We start from the raw sequence: 12,088 nt of genomic DNA, 5'->3' as shown, positions 1-12,088 counted from the left end.
CTGATGGAGATGTGGAAATTTTTGGAAACTGGAGCAAAGGTGACTCTTGTTATGTTTCAGCAAAGAGACTGGAAGCATTTTGCCCCTGCCCTAGAAATTTGTGGAACTTTGAACTTGAGAGAGATGATTTAGGATATCTGATAGAAGAAATTCCTAAGCATCACAGCATTCAAGAGGTGAACTGGGTGCTATTAAAAACATTCAGTTTTACAAGGAAAGCAGAGCATAAAAGTTTGGAAAATTTGCAGCTTGACAATGTGATAGAAAAAGAAAAATCCATTTTCTGAGGAGAAATTCAATTGGCTGCATAAATTTGCATAAGTAATGAGGAGCTTAATTGTTAATTCCAAGACAAAGGGGAAAATGTCTCCAGGGCATGTCAGAGGTTTTCATGGCAGCCCCTCCCATCACAGGCCCAGAGGCCTAGGAGAAAATTATTTTGTGCGCCAGACCCAGGGACCCTGTTCTGTGTGGAGCCAAGAAACTTGGTGCCCTGTGTCCCAGCTGCTCCAGCTGTGGCTGAAAGGGGCCAATGTGGAGCTTGGGCTATGGCTTCATAGGTTGCAAGCCCCAAGCCTTGGCTGCTTCCAAGTGGCGTTGAGCCTGTGAGCGCACAGATGTCAAGAACTGGGGTTTGGGAACCTCTGCCTAGATTTCAGAAGATGTATGGAAACACCTGGATGGCCAGGAAGCAGTTTGCTGCAGGTGAGTGGGGGGCACTCATGGAGAACCTCTGTTTGGGCAGTGCAGAAGAGAAATGTGGGGTCAAAGACCCCACACAGAGTCCCTAATGGGGAACTGCCTAGTGGAGCTCCGAGAAGAGGGCCACCATCCTCCAGACCTCAAAACGGTAGATCCACGGACAGCTTGCATTGTGTACCCGGAAAAGTCGCAGACACTCAATGCCAGCCCATGAAAGCATCTGGCAGGGAGGCTGTAGTTTGCAAAGCCACAAAGGTAGAGCTGCCTAAGAACATGGGAACCCACCTCTTGCATTAGTTTGACCTGGATGTGAGACCTGGAGTCAAAGGGGATAATTTTGTAGTTTTAAAATTTGACTGCCCCACTGGATTTTGGACCTTTATGGGCCCCATAACCCCTGTGTTTTGGTGAATTTCTCCCATTTGGAATGGCTGTATTTATCCAATACCTGCACCCCCATTGCGTCTAGGAATAACTCTCTTGCTTTTGATTTTACAGGCTCATAGGCAGAAGAGACTTGCCTTGTCTCAGATGAGACTTTGAATTGTGGACTTTTGGGTTAATGCTGAAATAATTTAAGACTTTGGGGGACTGTTGGGAAGGCATGATTGGTTTTGAAATGTGAGGACATGAGATTTGGTGGGGCCAGGAGTGGAATGATATGGTTTGGCTGTGTCCCCACCCAAATCTCACCTTGAATTTTACTCCCATAATTCCCACTTGTTGTGGGAGACACCCGGTGGGAGATCATTTGAATCATGGGGACAGTTCCCCCATCTTGTTCTCATGGTAGTAAATGTGCCTTACTTTTATAAGGGGTTTTTGCTTTTGCATCTTACTCATTTTCTGTTGCTAACGCCATGTAAGAAGTGCCTTTTACCTCCTGCCGTGAATCTGAGGCCTCCCAAACCCTGTGTAACTGTAAGTCCAATTAAACCTCTTTTTCTTCCCAGTCTCAGGTATGCCCATATCAGCAGCATGAAAACAGCCTAATACATATGTCTTTTACCAATAGAAGATAAAAGCCAGTTGATAAATCCTACTCTCTTTCTTCTCCATGATGGTGTTCCTGAGATGTACTATGTATAGCTAAGATAGTACATACCTGTGACTTTAATAATTAATCACTTAGTGCTGGTCCTTAGTGCTTTGACCCCTTCCCTGCATTCTCTAGGACTACATGATTAGTGCACTGAAGGTCTCTGCCTCAGATTTCATTTTCTGGGAAACTCAAAATATCATCCAATAAAAAAACCTAAATAAATTAATCAATAAAGACTATTTTGTATTTAGAAAATATACTAAAACTAAATGTGTCTCACTTTTTTCTTTTATTAAAATTAAGTTTTCAAAAAAAAACTGTTTCTTTTTTCTTCTTTTCTTTTCTTTCCTTTCCTTTTTTTTTTTTTTTTTTTTTTTCCTTTCTTTCTTTTTTGAGACAGAGTCTCACTCTGTCGCCCAGGCTGGAGTGCAGTGGTGCAATCTCGGCTCACTACAACCTCTGCCTCCCAGGTTCAAGCAATTCTCCTGCCTCAGTCTCCCAAGTAGCTGGGGTTACAGGTATGTGCCACTGTGTCTGTTTAATTTTTGTATTTATAGTAGAGACAGGGTTTTACCATGTTGGCCACACTCATCTCAAACTCCTGACCTCAGGTGATCCCCCCACCTCAGCCTCCCAACTCTACTGTTTCTAAGATTTTCTTGTCTGCTGTTCCCTTCTTTGAAGAGTAATTTGGAAATATTTGCTATAAACCTTTTTTCCGGCATTGTGCTTTCAATAAATTATCGAAAGGATCTAATCTAAAGGTGGCTGCAAAACTTCATTTTTATAAACTGTAAACAAATTTTTTTTACACAAAGGTTGTCACCTAATCATATATTTCTCTAATTTAAACACCATTGTTCTTACTGTCTGCAGAAAGGCTGCTTCTTAACTTCCAATCTAATGATGGCAAGCACTAAATCCTGACTTTAACAGAATACTAATAAAAATGCCTCAGTTATTTAAGTTGAAAGCAATACTTTGGTAAATGGCTCTTGCAACGAATATTGGGAATGTACAAATATATTTTTTATTCAAAAATTCAAAATAAATTATCTTACAGACAATGACAGCAATAGACCATTATATATTGTCAACGAAAATGGTCACTGGTGATTACAGTGATTTCTTAAACATCAGCTAGCCTTTTCTCCTATCATTTTCTTTAACTGACTTCTCTGAAGTTATTGGTTAGAAACACTGCCTTGAGCTTTCTGTCACAGTTTATTCAAAATGGTGAAGTGCTATTCTGGAAGTTAGAACATACCACCTCCCATTCCTCCCATTGCCCCCATATCAGGGTCCTTCTCTTATTTAGGTGTTTCTGTCACTACACCGTCTGCTGTAGTCAAAGCCATTTCAGCAGCATCCACTAAAGTGGTTCTCCAGTGATTCCTTTCCCCACCAAATTCACAAAATCTCAAAGCATAATGTCATAACCGATCTCTGAGGATCATTGCATAATTTTCTCAACTTTCAAAGATTCTTCAACATCTGCATTCCTAGCCATAGTCACTGCAGAAATTTTGAGTGGTCTGTTAATAATACATATGCCAACTTTTTATCTTTATAATGAATCCAAGGCTGGAATGCACCAAAGCAATTCAACAATCCCTTCCCAGAACAATACCTTCTTCAAAACTAGCTATTGTAGCATTAAGGGTATCTGTTACTTCTTTTCATTGACTTTGACATCACTCATCCCACCAAGCTTCAGCACAGCTACTTCAACTGATTTTTTTTGCCAGGTATCAATTTCATTCAGTTTTTCTTTTTTTTTTTTTCTGTTTTGTTTTGTTTTGTTTTTGATGGAGCCTCACTCTGCCACCAGGCTGGAGTACAGTGGCTCAATTTTGGCTCACTGCAACCTCTGACTCCCTAGTTCAAGCGATTCTCCTGCCTCAGCCTCCTGAGTAGCTGGGAGTACAGGTACACACCACCACACCCAGCTAATTTTTATATTTTTAGTAGAGATGGGGTTTCACCATGTTGGCCAGGATGGTCTCGATCTCCTGATCTCATGATCCGCCCACCTTGGCCTCCTAAAGTGCTGGGACTGCATGCTACTGCACCTGGCCCAGTTTTTCCTTTTTGTATTCACTAGTTGTGACATCTAACTGGAGGAGTATCTTGAATACACTTTTGAATTTGAGCCTTGTCATCATTTCCTTTTAAGAGCGTACCGTCATCTTTTGTCACAATGACCTCTCTAATTTCTTCTAAGTCATGAGGCTGAACAACTTCAAGATTTAGGGTCAACCCTTCTTGTTCAAACACTTTGTCACCAATAGCAGTAGTTGTATCTTTAAGCTTGTTCCTTCAATTGTCACTAAAACCTGGATCTTTGGCTGTTACAGCCTAAAGACCAACTTTTATACTATTCAAAACAATATTTTCAGCAGTTACAACCAAGGGCTTATAGTGAGCACTGGCGATTTAAAGACCAGGTATAATGGACTGGACATTGGAAATTTCCTTTTCACTCAATAGAACATACACATACTGAAATTCATATACTATTATTCACAATATAATACACTTTTGATGTATTAATAAAGTATGGAGAAATATAGCCTTGATCAAACTTCATGCCTGCCATAATTTCTAGTTCATCTTTCAGTGTTTTTCCATTATTTACTTTGATGACACCCTTTCTTTCAGCTTTATTCATTGCATAAGAAATATGTTGCCAATTTCTTCCTCTCTGTTTGCAGAAATCGTAGCATCCTAAGCAGTTTCTTCAGGAGTTGCTACTGGTTTAGACTGATTCTTAAGTTCAGCAACTACAGAACCAATAGCTAACATAATATGTCTCCTGATTTCCACTGGATTAGCACTTTTGCTAATTTTCTCTTTCTTTGACAATAGGGCATGCCAGTACAGTAGCAGTGGTGGTGCAATCCCCAACCTCTTCATTTCTGTTACTGGAAACATCTTGAACAGGTTTAGCTCCAATATTGTCACATTTATCTTCTAAGTTAATTGAGTGTGCAACAATCACTCCGTATTTTGTTACTTTAGGACTTCCCCAACTCTGTTCAATAATCACTATTCTTCTCTTTGGCTCCATTGTAACAGCTACAGCATAGGCTTAAAGTCGTATAACTTGAAGCATTAGGGCTCAGGCTTCTACACCAAAATTCACATCTTTAGCATAAGCCCAAGTGACAGGAGAAGCTAGTACCCTGGATGCAGGTCTCATTTGGTGAGATATTGGGAATAATCAAACCATATCTGTAAGGCAGTGGCAGGGAGCGTATGCGTTGAGGCAGGTGATTATCAGCAAGTAAGGGCCAAAATCTCTTATAATTGTGATTATCATGTTATTATGTACAATAGGAGAAAATCTTTGCAAACAGATGTATAGAGTCAAGATAAATTATTTAAACAAGTTTTGATAAATATAAAAAAGAACATTATGTGGTGATTAAAATTAATATTCTGAAAGTTATATACATATCCTTGATATGATCTTAGGAGAACAATCTGTTAAAACCTGTATATAGGGTATGATATTTGTTTGAGAGACATACCAAAATATAAAATACAGATATGTATGATTTTTGTAGAACATTTTCTTATTTTGAATATGCTTTTCATTGTTAAGTTTGGTATTGTAAATTATTACATCTAAATAAGATAAACAAATAGCATAAAGGATCTGATTCTATGTGTAATAATTTATCTTTGACAACTAAAATATTTTTTTCAAAGGAGATTATCATTTTTCAAATACTTCACAGTAGATAAATATTTATGTTCTTCCCTTGCCAAGTGGTGGCCAAATACTTTTTTCTCTTATTAAGTAATGTTTGTAACAGATTACATCAGATATCTCTGAAAGCATTGATGTCTACTCTTAGCAACATTTCCAGAATTTGCAATGGAAGTCACATGGTATATTTTAAGAAGGCAACACCTAGTTAGCATATTTGTAGAGTTGTTTTCAATGCAACAATACTAAAATGTGAAAAATAATCTTAAGACATTGATATTACATTTATTTTTCATATTTATTTGCAAAAAAATCTAAAATTGCATTCAAATGGTATGAGCAAGCATTCTATTGACTCCTAATTTAATATCCCATTGTCCAGCCTCCTCCCTAATCTTTCAATTAATATATTTATCAGATGTCATTTTGCATTTTAAACAGATATTTTCTCCAAAGTGCTCCTTCAACCATTAGCATTTTCTGTCTCTTTTGTGGCAACATCAGGTAAATTTTGCAACAAATAAGATGTAATACTGCCTGGGGAAAAAGACAAAAATGTTTGCGTGTATGTTTTTTTAATTGTTGAAGTCACACGTATAAGATAATAAAACTAGGTCCAAGATCTCTTAATTGCTATCTATTTCATATGACTATGACTCTGTTAGAAGAGGCTTGCTTCAGCACATACCCAAGTTTCTACTTCCTGGGAAAATATCTATATGCCTTCAACTATGAAGAATAAAGTCCTGTAGTAGAGATAAAATCAATTTCTAGAAATTATGATGAAGATCTAATGCATTAAATTTTGTTTCCTAGCATCTTTCTAGCTCTTTCTCAACCAATAGAAGAGCCACAATTTATAGTTATGTAGACATTTTTGACATATTTTTTCTATTATTTCTGGAAATGCCATGGTCAGTGGCAAGTAAACCCAGAAAAACTATTTCCAGAAGTTCAGCCAATAGCAAAATTAACTACTGGCAACTGATTTGAAAAACAATATTATGTGCTGCCAACAGATAAAGACATGAAATGTATATTGTATGCAAATACTTTACAAAGGAACAAATCAACTGAAGAATTACCAGATTGGACATTGATTGATATTTCAATACTGCTTATTGATTAGCAAAACTATAACCACTGTTATCTTTTCTTACAGACTTTTGAGATCAATTGCCTAACCAAGGATGACTGCAAAGACTAGTATCATGAAAAAATGTGTTCCAGGCACAGTATTGTCAAGACCGGAAGTGTTTTACCTTTAGTTTTCTAGGTATTATTTGTATGTTACAATATAAATGCTATAATAACCTGATAAATGTTTTTCTGGTCTACTTATAAAGAGTTGAGATTTTATTAAACCTAGAAGCAAAAACAAATGGCTATATACATTTCCAAAATTAGGATATGGATGGGTGCACCACTGATATGGTTTGACTCTGTGTCTATACCCAAATCCCATCTTGAATTATAATCCCCACATGTTGAGGGAGGGGCTTGGTGGGAGGATATTGGATTGTGGGGATGGTTTCTCCCATGTTGTTATCATGATAATGAGTGAGTTCTCACAAGAGCTGATGGTTTTAAAAATGTTTGACAGTTTCCTTCTTGTGCTGTCTGTCCTGCCTCCAGGTAAGACGTGCCTGCTTCCCCCTCACCTTCTGTCATGATTGTAAGTTTCCTGAGGCCTCCCCAGCTATGTAGAGTTGTGTCAATTAAACCTCTTTTGTTTACAAACTAAATTACTGACTTTCAGGTAGTATCTTTACAGCAGTGTGAAAATGAACTAACACAAAACCTTTTTTGAATTGTCTAATGATTACAATAATGAACCACATTTTCCCAGTGATTGTAAATAATAGTAGTACTACTATTACTGACCTTACTAATGACAATATGTTTTCAGTTCAGTTATCAAAATATATATGCACCTTCTCTCAAAAATCTCATTTAAATGGCAGGAATCTATCCAGCTGTCTATCTTGAAAGATATAGAAGAAATCTGTAAAATGTAATATACCAGAAAGATCTTAGAATTCCCCAGATGTAAAAGGAATTGTTGTTAATTTCCTAAGTTCTGCCATTTCATAGAAAACCCCAGAGCTGCAAGCTCAGTGTTTGCCTTGACAATTACTAGACATGAAGGAATGTCCTGGAGAGCCATCCTGCATGTAGCATGCATGCTGAGGACTTTCATCTTGGAAGACTTCTTGGTAAGTCCTTGAAGTTCATTTATAGACATGTTTGCCACACATGAGAAATTCTTCTAATGCAGTTAACAACTCCCTAGAATTTACCTCAATGGTTCTCAGTACTTAGAACCATGGCTAACAAACTTATTAGAAATGTTGTTTACATAAATCCAGGTCTGGGCCTAGACATCTGCATTTTGACCATAAAAATAGGTGATCTTTATGCAGGCAGCCTAATGTCCACATAAAAACTTAGACCTAGATTATTTTTTCTATGTGGTTTGTCACATCTCAAATTTTTAATGAATTAATTTATTTTTACTTTTACACAGTGTCTAGTTCTGTTGCCCTAGAGTGCAGTGCAGCCTGAAGTGCAATGGTGCAATCATAGCTCACTGCAGCCTCGAATGCCTGGGTCCAAGCAATCCTCCTGCCTCAGCCTCCTGAGTAACTAGGACAACAGGTGTGCACCCCCACGCCTGGCTCAATTATTGTATTTTAAATTGTTTGCAGAAACAACGTCTTGCCATGTTGCCCAGGCTGATCTCAAACTACTGGTTTCAAGTGATCCTCCTGCCTTGGTCTCTCAAAATGCTGGGATTACAAGAGCAAGCCGCATACCCAGTCAGTTCTCAATTTTTTAAGCTTATATTTTTTCCTAAACAGATTGAAAATCTTTATATCTATCTTGCATTTCTGGATGACTTTCAGCACCATGATTGGAAAAGTTCCTACTCAGATATTTCTAATTAGGGCTCATGATCTGTATGTTAGACTAAGCGCATTCACATAGAATGGAGCTTTTCTGAAGTGAAGTTGATAGCGACTACGCCAAGTTGATTGAACAGAGATCAACCTAATTTTTTCATTGAAAAAAATAATTACTAGAAATATAAAATAACTGCTTATAACCTGACTTACACTTTTTATTACAGAAATAAATTTAAATATATTACCCCATGCTATTGAAGTTTTATGTCTAAAATTATTGAATTAATACAAATCTTGATATCGGTCAACAGAATAAAAGCCTCATGAAAGTAGGTGCTATTATATCTCTAGCACCTGGAAGTGTGCCTGATTAAAATGTAAGGAAGAATGAAAACAAAATGATAAAGTAAAGAAAAGGGGAAGGAAGGTAAGAGGAGGGGAGGGGAGGAGGAGAGGAGAGAAGAGAAGACAAAAGGAAAGGAAAAGGTAAAGAAAAGGAATGGGGAAAGGAAAGTAGAAAAGAAAGAGGAAATAAAAGGAAAAAGGGAAAAAAGATTACCAGTGTAGCTAAGTGTGTAACTGATTAAACTAAAATATCCCTAGGCATTTTTTTTTTCCCAGCAGGAAAAATACATTTAGCGTAACTCATGTGTTTCAGTATAGCTTTATTTTTTTTTATCCCAATGTCTTTTCCTATACTTAAAGAACCCTAGACAGCTATTCATTTTCCCTAATACTCCATTGTGAAGCGCTTTCCTCATCCTGGAGTGCATTTGAATTAAAGTACCATATGCTATTCTGAAGAGCTTGTTTGTATAAAGTGTTCATTATAACCCTGGGCACCCTTTTTCAATTTTTGTTGCTGCTGTGTGGTCGAGTTGGAGCCAAACTAAATAATGTGAGAATGAATGTGTATTCGTGTGTGTATTTGTGCGTGTGCATGCACGTGTATGTGTTTTCTTGACCTATAGCTGTATCTTTCCATGTAACTCTATTTTACTGATATCAAAGATGTATTGCTAATACAACAATTTGTTTAATTTAAATGATTGATCAAAGTGAAATGTAAGAAATGTACAAAGCTTTTTTTGTTTGTTTGTTTTTTTTGAGACAGAGTCTGGCTCTGTCGCCCAGTCTGGAGTGCAGTGGGGCGAGATCTTGGCTCACTGCAAGCTCTGTCTCCCTGGTTCACGCCATTCCCCTGCCTCAACCTCCCATATAGCTGGGATTACAGGCACCCACCACCACGCCTGGCTAATTTTTTAAATGTACCAAGTTTTTAAGAACCAGATATGTAACTGTAGAACTTCAAATCCAACTGATGTGTAAAAGAGCAGTGTAAAAACATATATTTGAAGGCATATTAAATCTTCTGCAGTAATAAATTAGATTTTGGTTGGGCGTGGTGGCTCACGCCTGTAATCCCAGCACTTTGGTAGGCTGAGGCAGGCGGATCACGAGGTCAGGAGATCCAGACCATCCTGGCTAACACGGTGAAATCCCGTCTCTACTAAAAATACGAAAAATTAGCCGGGCGAGGTGACAGGCGCCTGTAGTCCCAGCTACTCGGGAGGCTGAGGCAGGAGAATGGCGTGAACCCGGGAGGCGGAGCTTGCAGTGAGCCGAGATCGCACCACCGCACTCCAGCTTGGGCAACAGAGCAAGACTCCATCTCAAAAAAAAAAAAAAAAAAAAAATTAGATTTTATGTGATTTAAAATTTTTGTTGTTGTTGTTGTGTGTGTATGTAAATCAGCTGTCCCTTTTGATTTCAAAGAAGTAACATTTTATTTGTTTTCATTTGTTACTGCATGATCCCAAATCACCCTGAGTTATTTCCTTTTCTCCTGCAAAAATTAGCAGGTGTTTCTTCATAGTAAAAGGAGTTATAGTAACATTACTGTGTTTATTTTATTTTTTTTTTTTTTGAGACGGAGTCTCGCTCTGTCGCCCAGGCTGGAGTGCAGTGGCCGGATCTCAGCTCACTGCAAGCTCCGCCTCCCGGGTTCACGCCATTCTCCTGCCTCAGCCTCCCGAGTAGCTGGGACTACAGGCGCCCGCCACCTCGCCCGGCTATTTTTTTGTATTTTTTTAGTAGAGACTGGGTTTTACCGTGTTAGCCAGGATGGTCTCGATCTTCCGACCTCGTGATCTGCCCGTCTCGGCCTCCCAAAGTGCTGGGATTACAGGCTTGAGCCACCGCGCCTGGCCGACATTACTGTGTTTAAAAATTATTTATGAATCTTGGAAAACATTTATTTAGGGTAGGAAAAATGGCTTTTGGGATTTTATTTTATTGAACATATAAAATTTTTTTTAATCCACATAATCCAAATGTTCTAAAACTTTGTGATTCAAAGCTCTCTAAACAACTCCTATGAGTGTTTATCTCAGATAGAGTATAAATACTTTGGTGTAGCAGATATTAAATGTGCAGTGCAATTGAATAAATCTGTTTTATCTGTAGACTCTGTGAATCTGTAAATCTATTTCTAGTCATGAACCAAACTGAAATTGTGAGCTGGAGTGGTTAAGGGAAAATAAAATAACTATGTACACTTCTAGAGAAAGGTAGTCTGTTGTATTTATCTCTATGCGCCCTTCAAAATGCAAGGTGCCCTCCCAACTCTTACTCAGCAGCTAAAGAAGTAGATACTGCCTTATCTCAAAATTTGAATTATTCCTTCCATGCCAAATAATACAGGGTACTTTTCCTCTTTAGGAGTAATCAAAGCTGTAAATCCCAAAGACCTATCACTTAAATAAGATGATAATTATTATTTTTAAATGAAAGACTATTTTTTACAGGCAGTCTTGAAAGGTCCTGATTCAACTCCAATAGCATCTTTATGTAATTTTTATTGTTTCTAGTAAACTACATATTTTCTGGTGAAATAAAAGCCATGGTCATATATTCAATAGTTGGACTGTTCCTCTAATGACTAGTAAAAAGCTAATGGTAAAATTAGCTTTGTAAAAACATTAAATGGAAAGCAAACCTTTGTATAGGCTGCTGTCTTTACAATATAAGACTGTTTAACCAGCTAGATATTGGTTTAAAAGATAAAAATGTAGAGGGGTTTTCCCTCCTTTCTCTCTCTCTGAAATCTACTAAAATGAAATAAAATTAGAACACAGTTAAAACAACCTAAACATTTTTAGTAATTAATATAAAATATGGAGAGAGAATATCATTATTTAATGAATTCCTATCCCAATCTGCATGGAATACACTATACATATCTATTTTCTTGTCTTAAATATATACATAGATAGATCAACATTTTAATACACTATATATATTCTTGTTTTAAATACATATAGTTTTATATATACTTAAATATGTATATATAAAAGAAAATATATAGTGTATTAAAATATTTATTTTTATATATGCATATTTTTAAGACAAGAAAAGAGAGTAGGAAGAACGAAAAAACAGAAAAAAATGTAAAACAAGTGTTTGGAATTTTTTTAAGAAATAGAAAACATTAAGTCAATACTTTCTGATCTTTTCCAATGTTTGAAAAATTTTATAAATTTTGTATTTGTTTGTAAATTTATTTCAGCACAATCGATGGAGTGTGTGTGTGTGTTTGTGCTAATGTGTGTGTTTTGAAATCTCTGTTGAGCCAGTTGTAACATATTACTGGTTCCCTTATTAATTAATAAGTTAACTAAAACTTTTGACATTTGTTCAACTTATGTTTGTATAAAAACCGGG

The 12,088-nt window shown here is 37.0% G+C and overlaps 1 pseudogene; it reads right to left on the bottom strand.

Moving 5' to 3' along the window:
- Positions 1 to 3,000: 3,000 nt before the first annotated feature.
- LOC100424870 (60 kDa heat shock protein, mitochondrial pseudogene) lies at positions 3,001 to 4,976 on the bottom strand (annotated as a pseudogene).
- Between the last annotated feature and the right edge of the window lie 7,112 nt (positions 4,977 to 12,088).

Source organism: Macaca mulatta, chromosome 6 (assembly GCF_049350105.2).
Source record: "Macaca mulatta isolate MMU2019108-1 chromosome 6, T2T-MMU8v2.0, whole genome shotgun sequence".
In the NCBI taxonomy this organism is placed as follows: domain Eukaryota; kingdom Metazoa; phylum Chordata; class Mammalia; order Primates; family Cercopithecidae; genus Macaca; species Macaca mulatta.
The sequence above is the reverse complement of the archived record's forward strand: the minus strand, read 5'-3'. Positions and strand labels throughout refer to the sequence as shown.